Source organism: Mobula birostris, chromosome 5 (genome assembly GCF_030028105.1).
Source record: "Mobula birostris isolate sMobBir1 chromosome 5, sMobBir1.hap1, whole genome shotgun sequence".
Classification (NCBI taxonomy): Eukaryota; Metazoa; Chordata; class Chondrichthyes; order Myliobatiformes; family Myliobatidae; genus Mobula; species Mobula birostris.
The window spans coordinates 203,594,400-203,615,196 of NC_092374.1; the positions used below are offsets into that span (position 1 = coordinate 203,594,400).

The 20,797-nt window shown below is 46.6% G+C and overlaps 1 pseudogene; it reads right to left on the bottom strand.

Moving 5' to 3' along the window:
- Positions 1–16,277, bottom strand: part of LOC140197450 (zinc-binding protein A33-like) — a 55,640-nt pseudogene extending 39,363 nt beyond the window's left edge.
- Positions 16,278–20,797: the final 4,520 nt, after the last annotated feature.

The following is a 20,797-nucleotide window of genomic DNA, read 5'->3' on the forward strand; positions in this document are numbered from 1 at the left end:
CATGGCTGCAGGACAGGACGTGGCTGGGGTCTAGAGGCCTGAGCTTGGAGACAGGCTGGGGTCTTGAGGCTTGAGGCTGGGGTCTTGGGTCTTGAGATTGGCTGCAGGCTGGAGCCTTGGGTCGTGAGCTTGGAGGCTTGGGATCATCGAGGCTAGGGTTCTTGGAGCTTGGCTTGGAATCCTCGAGGCTTGGGTTCTTGGAGCCTGGCTTGGGATCCATGAGGCTCGGGTTCTTGGAGCTTGGCTTGGGATCCTCGAGGCTCGGGTTCTTGGAGCTGGGCTTGGGATCCTCGAGGCTCGGGTTCTTGAAGCTTGACTTGGGATCCTCGAGGCTCGGGTCCTTGGAGCTTGACTTGGGATCCTCGAGGCTCGGGTTCTTGGAGCTTGGCTTGGGATCCTCGAGGCTCGGGTTCTTGAAGCTTGACTTGGGATCCTCGAGGCTCGGGTCCTTGGAGCTTGACTTGGGATCCTCGAGGCTCAGGTTCTTGAAGCTTGGCTTGGGATCCTCGAGGCTGGGGTTCTTGGAGTTTGGCTGCGGGATCCTCGAGGCTTAGGGTCCTGGAACTTGGCTGCGGGCTCATCGAGGCTTCGGTTCTTGGAGCTTGGCTGCGGGATCTTTGAGGCTTGGGTTCTTGGAGCTCTGAGACAGACTGGGAACCGAACATCAACATAGAGCCGGGACTTATCCTTCGACGAGCCGGGACTCATCTTTAACACGACACCAACATGAGACAGGACAGAACATAGACAAAGAGCCGGGACTCATCCTAAGACAAGCCGGGTCTCAACTTCATCTCCACAGCAAGGTGGGACAGGTCCCTCCGTCAGGTAACAGCAGAATGGCCGGACTTACCCAACAGAGGCGAGTTCTAGACAAGACAGATCTCCCCGCAGGGCAATGGCAAAACAGCCTGGCTTACCACACGGAGGCGAGGACAAGAAGAGACAAACACCAAAGACCGACAGACAGTTCTATCTCTGCTCCGGGGAAGCACCGAGTCTCAGTTTGGCCAGCAACCTCAGCTGGCTACGGAAACAGCGGATCCCTACCTAGCTCGAAGTGGCTGGCAGCCATTCAGCTGGCCCAGGAAACAGCCGAATCCATACCACAAAGACAGCTCCAACTACCGACAGCTAGGGTCCATGAGGGGATAGTCCCCCAACATGGCCTAAAGATGGCAATTGGCTGCTCTAACCTTCCACCAGCAGGTTGCTCCCAAGGGATCTTGGCAAAACAAACCAGCAGCTCACACTCAACCCCAAGGCTATTTATATTCCAAGCCCCAAGATGGGAATCAGGTGTCTCTGATTAACTCCAACAAGGGACTGTCACAATGGGGGGGGGGGGGGGTGGTCATTGGGAGCAAGGGTGGATCCAAATGCAAGATACATCTTGTGAGGTTCATTAAATTGAGTTTATAGTTTGAAACCAGGAGAGCAACCAGGCTCGCTTTGGCGAGGTAACCTGACAGGGTTGCTCCGGTGAGGAAAGGTGAATTACTGGCACTCGCTTCGGGCGGAGACTAGGCTTGCTCCAGCCAGATGACATTGGCACGCCGTACCTTTGGTGACTTTGCAAACACTTACGCACTGAATGACTGAAACCAGGGACAATAAACTACCGGTTCAGCCGAGAGTAAATTGCCTCCAATCACCAAGGCTGAGGGACACGGGAAAACAGTGAACCAAAGGGAAACAGGGAGTCAACGATCCGGATTGTAACATAAACAAAGTAAATTTAAAGGGACCCCCGATCCCGACCATGACATGGACAGCTGGAAGACCCGAAGTCCTGAGTCCACGGACCAGACCATGAACCAGTATGTGGACTTCACGGTCCGGACCATGACAATTTGTTTCCCTGCAGCCATACAACAGTTTCTTATGCTGGGGATGATTGTTGCCAAAAGACTTATCTTGATGGAATGGAAATCACCTTCTCCCCCTTCCTTTTGGAGATGGATGGCTGATATTATCTCAGTCCTACAGATGGAGAAACTTAGGTTCTTGAGAACCAATTCAATTAAAAAGTTTTTGGCTATCTGGGATCCATTTCTTGCCTACTTGGATGAGGCTGGTGGCGGATGAGCAACTTTCCCCCAGCTGATTTCTCAGGGCCCTCATTTGAGATTTAATGTTTAGTATTTCTGAGCACTTTGTACAATAGGCATCCCTCTTATGTTATGTCTTTTTTTTTGCTTATTTCTTTTTTATACATGTGTGAGCTGGTATGTTTTCGTTGATCTCATTTTTTTTGGAAAATTTTGAAAATAAGGTTTTTAAAAAATAAGTAGTGAAAAAAAGAAGAGAAAGAAACAGTGAGGTAGTGTTCATGGGTTTGATACCCATTAAGAAATCTGATGACAGAGAGGAAGAAGCTATTCTTGAATTGTTGAGTGTGTGTCTTCAGGCTCCTGTACCTCAACCCTGATGGTACCAAGAAGAAGTGGGCATGTCCTGGGTGATGGGGGTTGTGGGTGATTGATGTCCCCTTTTTGAGGCAGCTTTTCTTGACGGTCCTGGTGTCATGGTCCAATCCATGAAGTCTGCATTCCGGATCACGGTCCGATCCATCGACCTTTACTCCAGGTTTTCCTGTCTACCCTGTTTCTGTTCCTGTTTGAGCACTAATTGAGGCAGCTCTTTCTCGTTGGGGCTGGCTGCATAAATACCTCCAGAGACCAGGGCGGGGTGCTGGATTGTTCTTGTCCTTACTCCTCATATCCCTTCCCCTGCCTTCTGTTTCCTTGCCTGAAGCCTTGCCTCGTCTTGCCGGTAACTCTTGCCTTGCCTTGAAGTTCTTGTCTCGCCTTGCATTGCCTGAAGCCTTGCCTCGTCTTGCCGGTAACTCTCGCCCTGTCTCGCCTGAAGTCCCACCAATTATCTATAAATCTGAGGCCCTCCCTCCTGCACCATGACTTCAGCCACGTGTTGTTCTGCGCTTTCTTACTATTTCTAAACCCGCCTGCACGTGGCACTGGTAGCAATCCTGAGATTGCTATCCTGGAGGTCCTGTCCTTTAACTTAGTACCTAACTCCATGAACTCACCTTTCAGGACCTCCTACCCACGTCATTGGTCCCTACATGGACCACGACATCCGGCCTCTCACCCTCCCTCTTGAGAATACTGAGAACTCGATCCGAGATATCGCGGACCTTGGCACCAGGGAGGCAACAGACCATCCGGGATTCTCGAACTCTTCCACAGAACCTCTTATCTGTCCCCCTAACTATTGAATCCCCTATCACTACTGCTCTCCTCTTTTCCCTCCCTCCCTTCTGAGCTGAGGGCCCAGTCTCGGTGCCAGAAACGCAACCACTGCAACTTGTCCCTGGTAGGTCGTCCCCATCAACAGTACCCAAAATGATATACTTATTATTGGTGGGAACGTCCACAGTGGTGCTCTGCTCATTCTGTCTATCTCTGTCCTTCTCTCTCCTGACAGTCACCCAGCTACCTGTCTCCTGACTCTTAGGGGTGACTATCTCCCTGTAGCTCCTGTTTATTTCTGCCTCTGCCTCCCAAATGATCCGAAGTTCATCCAGCTCCAGCTCTAGATCCCTAACTCGGTTTGTCAGGAGCTGCAGCTGGATGCATCTTTTACATGTGTAGTCATCAGGGACAACTGTGCTCACCCCGACTTCCCACATACTGCAAACGGAGCACTCAGCTGCCCTAACTGCTGCCTCCATTACCTACTCTTAAGGGAATTAAATTAATTAAAGGAACTTACCTGGCCTTACCTCACTTGGAGTGAAGCTCGTCCTCAGCCTCTGCTCGCCGAAGCCTCTCGAACCAAAGCCTTCCTACTCGGTCTCCCGCTGTGACGACACCCACTCAGTTAATCTGCTCACTTTTTAACTCTCCCACTGCCTCATGGTCCGACGTTCATGCGCTTGCGCAGTCGTGCCCCATTCAACCGCCGAAGAAATGCTTAAAAAAGATTGAATTGGTTTGCATTCAAGACGAGGCAATAAATTTGATGAAAATCAGAATCAACGTGTCTGGGCCAGAGGCGAGGGACGGGCCATTGTTCAGCTCACTGCTCCTCTAGGTTAACTTGTCATTATGCTGAATTGAGACTGTGGCCTGCAAGTAACAGGCTCCTGGAAGAGCTGTGAGTGGCTTTGTGGCTGTGAACGTACCTTTGTGAACTTCAGTTCTGAATATTATTTGATGTTAGTATTGAGCAGACACAACAGAAGCCATCCCACGCAGGTCTGGCGAAGAGCTTTAGAATCCCAGTCTCTGTAAAAGAGAGGTCCCGCCCAGCAGAGCGTTCATCACGGTAGTGGTCGTCGTCGTCATAGTCTTGAGTCAGAGTGGAAAGGCTTTGGCTCGACAGGGCTTCAGCAAGAACAGGCGGAGGCAAGGTAAGTAGGTGAGTTCATTACTTGTTTCAAGATCAGTGGAGGGGCAAGTAGTGTTGAGGACAGGCTGCAGAAGGACTTAGACAGATTAGGAGAATGGGGGAAGAGAGTGGCAAATGAAATACAATGGTGGGAAATGCATTGTCATACATTTTGGTAGTAGAAATATATGTGCAGACTAGTTTCTAAATGGGGAGAAAATCCAAAAATATGAGATGCAAGTCTTGCACCTGAGATGGGAGTCATTGTGCAGCACACCCTAAAGGTTAAATTGCAGGTAGAGTCGATGGTGAGGAAGGCAAATGCAATGTTAGCATCCATTTGAAGAGGCCTAGAATACAAGAGCAGGGATGTGATGCTGAGGCTTTATAAGGCACTGGTGAGGCCTCACCTTGAATAATGTGAACAGGTTTTGGCCCCTCATCTTAGAAAAGACATGCTGGCATTGGAGAAAGTCCAAAGCAAGTTCACAAGGATGACTCCATGAATGAAAGGGTTATCATACGAGGAACATTTGATAGCTCTGGGTTTGTACTCGCTGGAAATTAGAAGTATGGTGGGGCGGGATCACACTGAAAGCTTTCATATGTTGAACGGCTCAGACAGAGTTGATGTGGAAAGGATGTTTCCCATGGTGAGAGAGTCAAGGCTAAGAGGGCACAGCCTCAGATAGAACGCCGCCCATTTAAAACAGAGCCACTGTGTACAAACAAATGTCACAACAGATGCCGGTGATAATAAACCTGATTCCGATTTCTTTAGCCAAAGGGTGGGGAATTTGTGGAATTTATTACCACAGGCAGCTGTGGAGGACAGATCCTTGCGGGTATTTAAGGCAGAGCTTGACAGGATCTTGCTTGGACATGGCATCAACAGTACTGGGGAGAAGGTGCAGGAGAGATATGTTCCACAGAAGTAATTCCAAGATGGTAGGGTGAGCCAACCGTGGCTGACAAGGGAAGTTAAGGACGGCATAAAACCCATAGAAAGGGCATGTAAGGTAACAAAAATGAGTGGTAAGTTGGATGATTGGGAAGTTTTTAAAATCCAAAAAGCCATAAGATGGGAAAAGATGAAACATGATCGCAAACTAAAAGTTTTTTCAGGTATATAAATAAAAGGGAGGTGAGAGTTGATATTGGACCACTGGAAAATTATACTGGTCAGGAAGTAATGGGGGACAAAGACTGTACCTGAGTCCCAGTGGGCTCTCCCTCCGCCCCCATCCCCACCCGCGGTCCTGGGACCGCGCGGCCCGAGTCTCCCCCCGATTTTCGGGGATGCTAATTCTTTGCTTCACCCCTCCCAACCCACCCCAGTCTCTGTCACCGTGGATGTGGAAACGGCGCATCCGCGGCCCGAGTTGTCTGAGGATCGGAAGAGTGTGAGATGGACCGGGACCTGGAGGGATCTCCCTGACACCGGGAAGAGGTTCACAGACTGGGGTTGTGTGCGGGGATCGGAGGGATTCACATTGGGGAGACATTACTGGGAGGTGGAGGTGACGGGGAATCGGGGAATTGATGCAGTCTGTGAGAGAACTGCGACTTGGAAGAAGATTTGTTTTTCAGCAAGAAAATGACCCCAAGCATAAAGCAAAAGCTCACAGGAATGGCTTAAAAACAGCAAAATGAATGTCCTGGAGTGGCCAAGTTAGAGTCCAGACCTCAATCCAATTGGCAATGTGTGGCTGGACTCGAAAAGGGCTGTTCACTCACTATCCCCATGCAGTCTGACAGAGCACGAGCAGTTTTGTAAAGAATGGGGAAAATTTGCAGTTTCAGATGTGCAAAGCTGATAGAGACCTATCCACACAGACTCAAGGCTGTAATCGCTGCCAAAGGTGCATCCACTAAATACTGACTTGAATACTTATGCAATCAATTATTTTCTGTTTTATATTTGTAATTAATTGAAATCACTTTGTAGAGATTTGTTTTCACTTTGACATGAAGAGGCTTATGTTCTGTTGATCAGTATCAAAAACCCCAAATTAATTCTCCTTTAATTCAGTGGGGTAAAACTATAAAGCATGAACACTTCCAAGAGGGTTGGAGACTTTTTATAGGCACTGTAGATTAATTCCATGGAAAGTTATAGATTTCTAACAAGGCTTGACGGGCTGGATGCAGGGAGAATGTTTCCCTTCGCTGAAGAGTCTGGGACCGGGCTCAGACACTCAGAATAAGAAACATGTCAATTCGATTGAGAAGAGGAGAACTTTCTTCGTGCAGAGGGGTGTGAATCTTTGGAACTCTCTATCCTGGTGGCTCTGGAGTCTCAGTCACTGGGTTCATTCACAACCGGAATCTTGCCAACCACACACACACACACACACAAAATGCCAGACCACCTTGAGTCATGAACAGTTTACGGAGGGAAGTGAACACTCTGGGCTGAGACCCTTCACCCGGACTGGAAAGCAAGGCAACAGGATGAAGAATAAGGTGGTGAGGGAGGGGGATGAGGCAAAGCTGAAGGGTGATCAGTGAGTCCAGATGAGGGAGAAGGCAGATGGAGGGGAGAGGGGGATGATAGGGAATGATATAAGAAACTGAGATGGGATTGGTGGAAGAGACGAAAGTCTAAAGAAGAAGGTATCTGACAGGAGAGGACAATAGACCTTGGAATAAATGGAAGGAGGTGGGGAAACAGTGGGAAGAGATGGGCAGGTCATGAGGTACTTCCTCCTCTCACTTGGACTCATTATTGAGACTTTGACCATAATCTGCCAATAGTTCTGTGTATGTATGTGCTGGAGCTTTGCCAGGCTGGTTATGATGCCTGAGCTTCTCCCGAGATGAAATCTTGACCGAGGTCAATGGTGGTTGGTGTGTCCGGACTCAGTCTGACAATGTTTCAATGTGGGGGTTTGATAATAGTGAGACTCGCGAGTCCAGCAGGGGCAGACCTGAGTCAATCAGGGTCTGTGGTCACGGACAGGTCAGACAGGGTGAGTGACGCAGATTTCCTTCTCTGAAAGATTCAGAAGTATTTTTCTGACAATACTGATCACCCAACGGATGCCAGATTTTATCTCCCAGCGATATCTTGGTGTGTTTGTGCAGTGTGGATTGGTTCAGGATTCAATGGATTATATAACAGTCCTGTGTATTGGTTGTATCGTGCCCCTTTGCTGGTGTGTTCAGGGGTCGGACATCTCCGGCTGACCATGTGACAGTGATGCCTTCACCCAGAGTTACAGACAGTTTTTGCAAGTAAATATCATGTAAAATTGTTCTCAAACAAGGAGAAAGGAAACTGTAAATGTGTACCTCGCTTAATTGTATCAAACATTTCTCTCAACGTGGTGTTCAGCAAAAAGGGGTGATCGAATTTTTCAACAGGTAGGGAGCCATGTGTCACTGACAGCAGTTGTTCATCTTCACTAATCCTGTAAATATTACACAGCTGGTTATAAACTGAACATCAGTGATATTTGAACTATTTCACAAATCCACACCGTGTTTCAGTAAAGACCATGTCCTACCTCCTCTTCCGATGAATTTCCTCCTGAAATAAATAAAACACAGATAACAGTTGACTGACTGCATCCCAACAGCAGGAATTTGGCCCAGGTTATTACAAGCTGCTGAAAATTCCCATTTCCCAACTCACTGTCACTGACACACACGGAGAAACAGAACAGAGCAACAAGGGACACAGAATCTGGGAGAAAGTTCAAGGAATGTTTATGAAAATTATCCCATAACTGAGAGGACGGTACTGATGGGAAAGACCGGACAGGCTGTGCATTTTTATCTGGATATGATGTTGGGGAGGATCAGATAATGGAATTTAGTATTTGTGGTGGATTGGATTGGGTGTGGGTGGAGAGCGTATCTCTGCTGGAAATGTAGTGAAGAGAGCGTGGAACTCACTGTCACAAGAGTGGTTAACGTACAACAGCAGAGATTGAATGTAATGGGGAAGCTGAATAAACACATGAGGGACCATGGAGTTTGGGGCACTGTTGCTGGGTGTGGTGAGTCGGTGGGAGGAGGCTTGTGAAGCAGGGAAGTTGTTAGGAGGGAATGGACTGAAAGACCTGACTGTGATGTAAAATGGGATATAATCCAATGAAGAATATATCTGAAAAGGAAAACAGATAGTGCAAATTTTTCTAAAACAACAAATCTGATACAAACCTATCTTGATGGTAAATCTGACGTGTGGGTCACATTCTGCAATTCAATCTCAGTTCCCACTGATTAACAGAGAGACCCTCACACCCACCTCACCAGACAAACTCACAGTAACTGGATGTTACTCTGAGTATCGGGGATATTACACATGGGAATCACAGAAACGATCACCAGCTCAGTGCTGTGATCAGAGTAACTCATTCCCGAGAAGGTTGCAGACTGTCCTGTGATGTACAGATGTTGTGGGAGGCCAGTTTGGGGACAACAGCCCTGAACAGTCAAAGCATGTCAGGTTTAAATCAATTTACAATTACAATAAAAATCAGATTACAACTACAGTACTTGTAAATACCACTTTGATTTTAAATACATCATTTAACACTGTGCACTTTTACAGAACTTAACTGAAATCTCTCACCTTGAGGAACAAGATCCATCTGATGTTGATCCATCTTTTCCTGTAACTTGGAGATTTCCTTCTGGATAGAATTTAAATTCTCTTGAATCTCTCGAAGATTGTTCTTCATTGGATTTAGAATCCTCTCCACCTCTTCCCTGAGATCTCTGAGTAAGCGCTGCTCTTTCTCAGTGAGAATCTGGCACAGTTCATCAAACTGGGATGTGATGTGGGACTGAATGCTGTGTGACTGTTCCTGACAAACGAAAGGAAAGACTAGTTTATTATTTGGCTGTAAAGTACTTGTTTATGACATGGAAGGTGACCATTCAGCCCAATGATTTTATGCTGCTTCTCAGAGCTTCAATCCCATTTCCTCACTTTCCTTGAAACCGATTCTTCCACACTGATCCTTCAGTTCCCACCTGATTCACAGACCACCCACCTTCACAGGGTTAATTGCAGTAGCAAATTAAACATTCATTCAGGATTTCTTGGCATTGTTGGCCCACTATATTCTCAAGTAGAACATGCAAACTCTACGCAGACAGCACCAGAGGTCAGGATCAAACCCAGGCCACTGGAGCTGCGTTACCCTGCTATTCTGCATTAAAGGGAACAAAACTACACAACAATAATCCTCACCCGAACTCCGGAAATCTTCTCTTTCTGTTGCCGCTCCATTTCCTCGAAGTCGGATTTCTTTTCTGTGAGAGATTCTAATGCAGATTTAACCCGGTCCTGGGAAGCAGAGAGTGAAGGAATCAGACAATAACAGTGGCGGCGCTGAGGTGGTGCGAGATGGTGCTATAGCACCAGCAGAAATTACAATAGCACCACCAAAAAATTAAGTGAGATTTGACATACAAATTGCAGCTGCTTTCTCTGTATAGTTTTGAATACAGCTTGTTTCTTCAGTTGGTCTAGATTATGAGAACACTCAGTCCTCTTTTGCATTAACAAATGCATACATGCATTAAGAAATAATACAATGTTTCTCCAGCGTGATATCACAGAAAACAAGACAGACCAAAGACTAACACTGACAAAACCACATAATTATACCATATAGTTACAGCAATGCAAAACAATACCATAATTTGATGAAGAACAGTCCAAAGGCACAGTAAAAATATAGTCTCAAAGTTCCGAGTTGATCGACTCCCGAGTCCCCGATAGCTGGCGGCAAAAGGGAGAAACTCCCTGCCATAAACCTCCAGACACCGTCAACTTGCTGATACCTTGGAAGCAGCCAACCCTGAGTCCATCTGTCCGAAAACTCCGAGCTTCCAAGCAGCCTCTCCGATACAGCCTCCGGAATGCCATCCTCTGCAGAGCACTTTTGACTTCTCCTGGGCCGCTGAAACACACAAAGCCGAGGATTTCGGGGCCTTCAGCTCCGGAGATTCCGGTTACCACACAGTAGCAGCGGTAGCAAAGCAGGCATTTCAGAAGTTTTCCAGATGTTCCGCTATGCACTCACATCTGCCTCCATCAAATCAGGATTGTGCACGGTCCCCTACTTGACAGATAACAAATATTCATCACCGGAGAGGCCGTGAGCGCTGTCGTCGTGCCATCTTCTCCCAAGTGAAACAGCACCCTCAATTACCATAGCACCCACGCAGCAATAAAGTTATAAAGTCTGTGCTGGTCTAAGGTCAGATCCACTCTACACTTCTGCTTATTCGTTCGTTGTCAATGTCTTGCCGTTGCTGTCCTCACTCAGATCAGTTAAACCGATCTAAGATCACTTAAGGTGGTGATGTCACTCACTCTCACTCACGCGAGAGATTGATAGTGTACACACATTGTGCAGGATCCAGGTGCAGATCCATGGTCTCGCGAGACTAACGGATGTCACGCACACACATTGTGCTTTCACAAGCTGGCGTCGGCCTGGCACGTGTATTATTTCGGCGGCGTGAAAATTGGATCGCTTTTAGTGAGAAAACGACCTCATCCAGAGGAATCAGTGGTGTCTCAGCCTCAGCATGTCGTAATTGAAAGTGACATGCAGAAAGAAGTAAGTGGGGATGAGGACAACAGCAGTTCATCGAAGGAGTGTGAGGGCGAAGTAAAGGAACAAGAAATGGTGCGGGATTCGGAAGAGAACGTGGATGAAGCTGCTCTTAGTGCTAGTGCGAATACTGTTAGCGTTGTTAGCCAGCAGCCTGAGGAAGAACCCCGTTGGCCAGCATTGAAAAAGTACCCTTCGCAACAGTTCGGCAATCAGCAAAGGAGTTTTATTCGCGGCTGGTTTGACCTGTACTCCTGGCTGGAATATTCGATCACGAAAGATACTACGCTCTGCTTTGCATGCAGGCATTTCCTGTGTGGAGGACATGGGTTCCATTCTGAGCTTCACTGTCACCGGTTACCGCAACTGACGTAAAGCTACAACAGCTTTCAAAACCCACCATGTAAGTGCAGCTCATAAGTTTGCTATGGAGGCATGGGCCGAATTCAGTTTGAGAAAGCAAGATGGTTCAAGATTGGGAAATATGCTTGGTAAAGGACATGCAAAGATTGTCCAAGAAAATCGTGTGTATATGAGAGCAGACGTTGAGTCTCTATGCTATACTGCGTGCCAAGGCATTGCCCTGCGAGGACACCAGGAGGATGATGGATCTGGCTATAGGGGAAACTGTGTTGAGTTGCTCAGTGTAATTGGACAGTTTGATAAGTCTGTAGCTAAAAAAATAGAGGACAATCCTGGAAATGCAAAAAACACCCATCACGATATCCAAATGAAATTATGGGTATTAAGGCAGATATGGTCAGACGTCAGATTAGTGCAGAAATCAAGGAGGCTGGATATTTTGCCATCACGGTGGATGAAAGTAAAGACTTGAGTAAAAAGGAGCAACTATCAGTGATGGTGCGGTATTTGAATAATGAAACAGTGCTTGAAGAATTCTTGCACTTCACTCCAGCAGAAGGGTTGGACGCAGAGTCACTTCTTAAAAGCATTGAACAGACACTCGCCCAGTGTGTTATTGATACGAACGTGTGTATAGGTCAGTGTTATAATGGGGTGACAGTGATGTCCGGGTGCAATAACGGGGTACAAGAGAGGTTCAGGAAAGAGGTCCCGCTGGCATTATATATACACTGCCATGCTCACAGACCTAACCTTGTTTTAGTGGATGTTGTGAGCAATGTACAACAAGCGGGTGAGTTTTTTGAAACTGTGCAGCTGCTTTACAACTTCTTTTCAAACTCTGTTGCCCACGATCTTTTCATGAAGAAACAGAGAAAACTGGAATCAACTGCACAGCCCGTGGAGTTGAAGAAATTGTCAGATACACGCTGGGCGTGGCAGTATACAGCTTTGTGGGCTACAGGGAAATCACTCCCTGCCATTCTAGCTACACTACAGGATATTCTGGGTCAACCAAATGCAAGGAAGAAAACGGAGGCCAGAGCTGTAAATGGACTGATTGATGAGCTGTTTGCTTTACTTCTCACTCTGTTTGAGGATTTATTCCGAGTCACCAAGTTCATATCAAACCAGCTACAATCTCTCAGTTTGGAGCTTTCATCCGCTGTGGACTTGGCTCAGTCTGTTACCGATGCACTCTCAGCAAAACGGGGAGAGAAATCATGGAGTGAAATTCAGATAAGAGCTAGGGACAATAGACAATAGGTGCAGGAGTAGGCCATTCGGCCCTTTGAGCCAGCACCGCCATTCACTGTGATCATGGCTGATCATCCACAATCAGTACCCCATTCCTGTCTTCTCCTCATATCCCTTGACTCCACTATCTTTAAGAGCTTTATCTAACTCTTTCTTGAAAGCATCCCGAGAATTGGCCTCCACTGCCTTCGGAGGCAGAGCATTCCACAGATCCACAACTCTCTGGGTGAAAAAGTTTTTCCTCAACTCCGTTCTAAATGGTCTACCCCTTATTCTTAAACTTTGGCCTCTGGTTCTGGACTCCCACAACATTGTGAACATGTTTCCTGCCTCTAGTGTGTCCAATCCCTTAATAATCTTGTATGTTTCAATCAGGTCCCCTCTTGTCCTTCTAAATTCCAGTGTATCCAATCTTTCAACATCTGACAGTCCCGCCATCCCGGGAATTAACCTCGTGAACCTATGTCGCACTCCCTCAATGGCAAGAATGTCCTTCCTCAAATTTGGAGACCAAAACTGCACACCATACTCCAGGTGTGGTCTCACCAGGGCCCTGTACAACTTCAGAAGGACCTCTTTGCTCTTATACTCAATTCCCCTTGTTATGAAGGCCAGCATGCCATTAGCTTTCTTCACTGCCTGCTGTACCTGCAGTGACATGTGCGTCAAGGCCGGTATACAGAGCAGACCACATGAAAGGAGACAGGCCCAGCCACCCTGCCGCCTACATGATTTTGCTGTTGAGGCCCAAACCGAACGCACACCTGTCACATCCTCTGATGACCTCCGCAAGCACTGTTTCTATCCAGTTATAGACAGACTTCTGACTGAAATGAAAAGACAGTTCTCAATTAAGATAGGGGGTGTTCTGACTGGATTCTCAGCATTGAGTCCCAGACACAAGCTCTTCCTAGACAACAATTGTCTTTGGCCAATGGCCTAATACTATGGAGTGACTGAAGTGAACCCGACTGCAAAGCTACATCGGGTTCGGCGTCTGCTGGAAACAAAGCAAAAGTAAGGACAGACAGTGAATGACACAGTGGAATTTCTAAGCTCTAATGAGACCCTACCGCGATGTATTTATAGATTTATACAAACTAATCTGCATATCACTGACTCTGCCTGTGACATCTGCCTCATGGAGTTGCTCTTGCCTCAGACACCCCAGAAACTACCGAAGGAATAGCAGCGGCGATGCTCGGAACAGCAACTTGGCCTGTTGGCCATAGACAGCCGGAGGATCAAAGCACTTGACATCCAGAAAGTCACTGATGCTTTCGCCACCAATCACAACAACAGACGGATTGTGCTTCTCTGAAAACATCAATGGTGAATGCAGTTGATTTTTTAAAAAATTGGGCCAAGACTAATGCTGATTATAATTATTATTTTGTGGTGGATACCCCATAGTCCTTATGTTTTCTGCAAATCCTAAAATATTACATTTACTGCTATTAAGCCTACTAGCCCTATACTATGGAGTGACTGAAGTGAACCTAACTGCAGAGCTACATCAGGTTCGGTGTCCATACGGCCATAAGACAAAGGAGCAGAAGTCGGCCATTTAGCCCATTGAGTCTGCTCCGCTATTTTATCATGAGCTGATCCATTCTCCCATTTAGACCCATTCCCCAGCCTTCTCACCATAACCTTTGATGCCCTGGCTACTCAGATACCTATCAATCTCTGCCTTAAATACACCCGATGACTTGGCCTCCACTGCTGCCTGTGGCAACAAATTCCATAGATTCACCACCCTCTGACTAAAAAAATTTCTTCGCATTTCTGTTCTGAATGGGCGCCCTTCAATCCTTAAGTCATGCCCTCTCATACTGGACTCCCCCATCATGGGAAACAACTTTGCCACATCCACTCTGTCCATGCCTTTCAACATTCGAAACAAAGCAAAAGCAAGCACAGACAGTGAATGACACAGTGGAATTTCTACGCTCTAATGAGACCCTACCGCGATGCATTTATAGATTTATACAAACTAATCTGCATATCACTGACTCTGCCTGTGACATCTGCCTCATGCAAATGGAGTTTCTCTTGCCTCAGGCACCTCAGAAACTACCGAAGGAATAGCAGCGGCGATGCTCGGACCAGCAACTTGACCCTGTTGGCCATAAACAGCCAGAGGATCAAAGCACTTGACATCCAGAAAATTACTGATGCATTCGCCACCAATCACAACAACAGACGGACTGTGCTTCTCTGAAAACGTCAATGGTGAGTGCAGTTGAATTTTTTTTTAAATTTGGGCCAAGACTAATGCTGATTATTATTATTATTTTGTGGTGGATACCCCATAGTCCTTATGTTTCCTGCAAATCCTAAAATATTACATTTACTGCTATTAAGCCTACTGGTTTTGCTTAGACTTCCAAGCAGTTGTTCTGTTGATTTTTGTTTTAAATTCAGTAGCCGAATTAATTGAGGTATTGCATGGTCAGATTACGATTTGTCCAACTCCTGGTAAAGCCTTGCATCTGTTGTTTGCCTAATTTGACTTTAATAACGGTGAATCTTTTGGCATTGTCTGTCTATGTAGTGCGAATAGCAGTGGATTTTGTGGGTTAGTGTGTTTTTCAGTTGAAAAGCACGCATTTGACGCTGATTGCGGGATTGGTGCGTGATTCACGTTGTGCGCTGGGGGTCGGATGCTCTGTGTAGCCCGGGTTGCCTCCGATGCTGTTGACACTGTCACAGTTCACTTCTATATTAGATCTATCAATTGCTGTTGTTTGTGAATCAACAGAGGCATTTATAGTAGGCACATAATGCTTGAAACTGACTTTTGAACGCCATGCATCTGGCCTTGCGAATACATATTACCATACGGTACACTGAATAATTCAGCCCCACTGTAGCACCGTTAGTCTTGCGAGACCATGGATCTGCGCCTGGAAAGTCTTCACTCTCCAGGTTGCATGGAAGACCAGCAGTTGCCCAACCCTCTCCACGACACCAGTGTTGTCCAAGGACACCAATGTCGTCCAAGGGAAGGTCATTAGGACCCATATAGCTTGGCACCAGTGTCGTCGCACAGCAATGTGTAATTAAGTTACCTCGGCTGGGCTCGAACTCACGACCTTCAGGTCGCTAGTCCAGTGCCTTAACCACTTGGCCGCGTGCCCACAGCGTAAAAACCAGGAAGGAAAAAAAACTCTGGCTCCACCAGTGCACAATAAAGATGCAGTGCCGATTCGGGACATTTTATTGTCAAAGTCACCAGGGGTTAAAAAATAAATATGGAATGAAAAACACATCAGGTGTTCAAAATCAGCTTGTTTTTACCTTATAGATTGCAACAGCTTCTTTAATCGGCAGGAAGCGGTGGTCTCTGTGTTCCCGCGTATCTCTACAGATCAGGCAGATCAGTGTCTTGTCCGTCTCACAAAACAGCTTCATTTGTTCCTCATGTTCCTCGCAGTGAAGTTTACTTTCCTTCCTTCTCGGGTTCAGGTTTAGTTTTCGAGCTTTCTCAGACAGATTTGCCAAGGCCCGATTGACCCTGAGGGTGCGGTCTGCAAACTCCTCTCTACATTCCGGGCAGGAGTTCCTCTCCTCCCTTTCCCAACACCGTGTGATACAGGAGCGGCAGAAGTTGTGTCCACAGTCCAGTGACACCGGATCGGTGAAGAAATCCAGGCAGCCTCCTGGATTTTCTCAAATTGCCTCCTCGGTCAAACTCTCGAAATTGCTTTTCGAAGCCATGTTAACTCCCGGTACTTCGGGGTGCAGGATCGTTTCACGTTCGTGGAGCTGCGGAACCGCTGCAGTTCCGCGATTGTCCACTAAACGCGCTGCAGTCTCCGGGAATGTTATGTTCTTAGGAGTACAGGTATACAGTGGAAAAGCACCGCAACCATTTCCACATCCGGATAGGATGAGAAACACTTTAAACAGATCGGAACACAAAATGAAAACTCGGCCATGGACGGTGTCAAGCCCAGCTTCGAAAGGAGGAAGGTTGTGCATGGGGCTAGCAATCCCATTCATTAAAACGCATTCCGACAGAAAAGTCAACTAAATTTCCAAAGGCCCCATCCCTGGAATAAGAAGGGCCTTCCCTTAAGGACGATTGAATTCGTGTTGCGGATCAACCTTTGGCCCAGGACGGAGGCCTCCGGCGAGCTGCTGTTGGCAGCCGGTGCCACAGTGGGCGTGATGGGTATAAGAAGAAGCAGAACATAAATCAAGCCGGAGAGAAGAGCCTGGTTCCGTCTATTGTAGTATTGAAAGGGAAGGCTTCTGAACAGAGAACCACTAGAGACTGCAGATGCTGGAATCTCGAGCAAGAATCAAGATGTTGGAGAACTGAACGGGACAGGCAGCATCTGTCCAGCTCTTGGCTCCATCCCTGTCTTCTCCTATCACTTCGGATCTCCCCCTCCCCCTCCCACTTTCAAATCTCTTACTAGCTCTTCTTTCAGTTCGTCCTGACAAAGAGTCTCGGCCCGAAACGTCGACTGTACCCCTTCCTAGAGATGCTGCCTGGCCTGCTGCGTTCACCAGCAACGTTTATGTGTGTTGAAGGAAATGTGTCGTCGACTTTCCGGGTCGAGATCCTTCATCTAGACTGTCTCATCACAGATGCAGCCTGACCCGTTGAGTAACTGCGGCAGCCCGTTTTTATTTCTATCGAGATCTAGAGGGAGATACCGTGATATCTGTCCGCTACACAGAGGCGCAAAGGTAAAGTCGTGCTTTAGAAAATAAGAAACGGGAGCAGGCGTGGTCGTTCAAACTCTCGCGCCGGCTCTGCCCTTCACTCAGAACAAGGCTGATCTTTGACCTCAGTTTAGGGCCACTTTCCTGCAACGTTTTCATTATCGCTGAGCCCCTAAATTTGCCTTTTGAATTTAGAAACCTTGTGGAGAAAATCCCAAAGATTCACCGCGCTCAGGGTGTGGAAATTTCTCCTCATCTCAGTCCTGATGTGAATTTTCAGTCTGTGACCCATCCAGGGGAAACATCATTCCTGCCTCTAACCTGTCAGTACCCTGTGGGACAGTGTCAGTGCCAGTGAAACTCCCTCTTCTAATTACGAGACCGTCTCAGTCAGTGTAATCTCCCTGAGGGCACTGTGAAGGGCAAAGCTTTGAAGGGAAAGGGTCAAAGTTGAACCGGGATATTCAAGGCATGATTTTGGACACAATGAATTAATACCCTCTGAGGCCTTGTCTATATCAGTCAGACCACCTCATAGTCTTCTAATTCCAAGCAGTCCCAGTCAGTGTCATCTCTCCGAGGACACTTCCTTAACCCCCCACCCCCGCGCCCCGCCAATCAAACTGGGAATCCTTTTCATTCCCTTCACCCCACAGGCTGACTTTGGGAGGGAGACAAGACCTGTGCACAGTCTTCTATGTATGCTATCACCAGGACCCCAGATAACTTCAGAGGAGATCTTTATTCTTGTATTCAAACCTTCTTTCCTATTCAATGCTCTTCATTGAATATGGAACTCAAACACTGAACAGATACAATACTGTGCACTCTCTGCCATGAATTGAAAGGGCAGGTGTTGCAAAAATTTGAGGATCATACTAGGGGCCATGGAGCAAGCAGGACCACAAAGGGAGCAATGTGGGAGTGTTGTCTGTCTGAGTCCAGCTGTGTGTGTTTCTGTATCAGAATCAGGTTTAATGTCACCAGCATCTGCCATGAAATTTGTTGTTTTGTGACAGCAGGTCATTACAATACACAGTAATAAAAAACTATAAACTGCAATAAGTATATATAAAAATAAATTTAAAAACAGAGGGGGAAATTCTGAGGAAATGTTCATGGTTCATTGCCCATTCAGTAATCTGATGGCCAAGGGGAACGTTGTTGGCTGTTCCTGAAGCATTAGGTGTGTCTTTAGTGTCCTGTACCTCCTCCTTGATGGTAGCAATGAGAAGAGGGCATGTCGTGGGTGATGGGGGTCCTTAATGACGGATGCCACATTTTTCTGGCTTCATCTCTTGAATGTGTCCTGGATGACCATAAGACCATAAGACCATAAGACAAAGGAGCAGAAGTAGGCCATTCGGCCCATCGAATCTGCTCCGCCATTTTATCATGAGCTGATCCATTTTATCCCATTTAGTCCCACTGCCCCACCTTCTCACCATAACCTGATGCCCTGACTACTTAGATACCTATCAATCTCTGCCTTAAATACACCCAATGACTTGGCCTCCACTGCTGCCTGTGGCAACAAATTCCATAGATTCACCACCCTCTGACTAAAAAAATTTCTTCACATTTCTGTTCTGAAAGGGTGCCCTTCAATCCTGAAGTCATGCCCTCTCGTACTAGACTCCTCCATCATGGGAAACAACTTTGCCACATCCACTCTCTCTGTTCATTCCTTTTAACATTCGAAATGATTCTATGAGGTCTCCCCTCATTCTTCCAAACTCCAAGGGATACAGTCCAAGAGCGGACAAACGTTCCTCATATGTTAACCCTCTCATTCCCAGAATCATTCTAGTCAATCTTCTCTGTACCCTCTCCAACGTCAGCACATCCTTTCTTAAATAAGGAGACCAAAACTGCCCACAGTACTGCAAATGAGGTCTCACCAGTGCCTTATAGAGCCTCAACATCACATCCCTGCTCCTATACTCTATTCCTCTAGAAATGAATGCCAACATTGCATTCGCCTTCTTCACTACTGACTCAACCTGGAGGTTAACTTTAAGGGAATCCTGTATGAGGACTCCCAAGTCCCGTTGCATCTCAGAACTTTGAATTCTTTCCCCATTTAAATAATAGTCTGCCCATTTATTTTTTCTGCCAAAGTGCATAACCATACACTTTCCAACATTGTACTTCATTTGCCACTTCTCTGCCCATTCTTCCAATCTATCCAAGTCTCTCTGCAGACTCTCCGTTTCCTCAGCACTACCGGCCCCTCCACCTATCTTCGTATCATCAGCAAACTTAGCCACAAAGCCATCTATTCCATAATCCAAATCGTTGATATACAATGTAAAAAGAAATGGCCCCAACACGGATCCCTGTGGAACACCACTGGTAACAGGCAGCCAACCAGAATAGGATCCCTTTATTCCCACTCTCTGTTTCCTGCCAATCAGCCAATGCTCTATCCACGTATGTAACTTTCCAGTAATTCCATGGGCTCTTATCTTGTTAAGTAGCCTCATGTGTGGCACCTTGTCAAAGGCCTTCTGAAAATCCAAATATACAACATCCACTGCATCTCCCTTGTCTAGCCTACCGGTAATTTCCTCAAAAAATTGTAATAGGTTTGTCAGGCAGGATTTTCCTTTAAGGAATCCATGCTGAGTTCTGCCTATCTTGTCATATGCCTCCAGGTACTCTGTAACCTCATCCTTGACAATCGACTCCAACAACTTCCCAAACACTGATGTCAAGCTAACAGATCTATAATTTCCTTTTTGCTTCCTTGTCCCCTTCTTAAATAGTGGAGTGACATTTGCAATCTTCTAGTCATCCGGAATCATGCCAGGATCTATCGAGTTTTGAAAGATCATCGCTAATGCCTCCGCAATCTCCACAGCTACTTCTTCAGAACACGAGGGTGCATTCCATCTGGTCCAGGAGATTTATCTACCTTTAGCCTATTCAGCTTCCTGAGTACCTTCTCTGTCGTAATTGTGACTGCGCACACTTCTCTTCCCTGCCACCCTTGAGTGTCCAGTATCCTGCTGTCTTCCTCAGTGAAGACTGATGCAAAATACTTGTTCAGTTCCTCTGCCATCTCCTCATCTCCCATTACAATTTCTCCAGTATCATTTTCGATCGGTCCTATATCTACTCTCACCTGTCTTTTACTCCTTATATACTTGAAAAAGCTTTTAGTATCCTCTTTGATATTATTTGCTAGTTTCCTTTCATAGTTAATCTTTTCTCTCTTAATGACCTTCTTGGTTTCCTTTTGTAAGGTTTTAAAAACTTCCCAATCCTCTGTCTTCCCACTAATTTGTGCTTCCTTGTATGCCCTCCCCTTTGCTTTAACTTTGGCTTTGACTTCTCTTGTCGACCACGGTTGCATCCTTTTTCCACTCGAAAATTTCTTCTTTTTTGGAATATACCTGTCTTGCACATTCCTCATTTCTCACATAAACTCCAGCCACTGCTGCTCTGCTGTCTTTCCCGCCAGTGTCTCTTTCCAGTCAACTTTGGCCAGTTCCTCTCTCATGCCACTGTAATTTCCTTTACTCCACGGAAACACCGACACATCTGATTTTGGCTTCTCT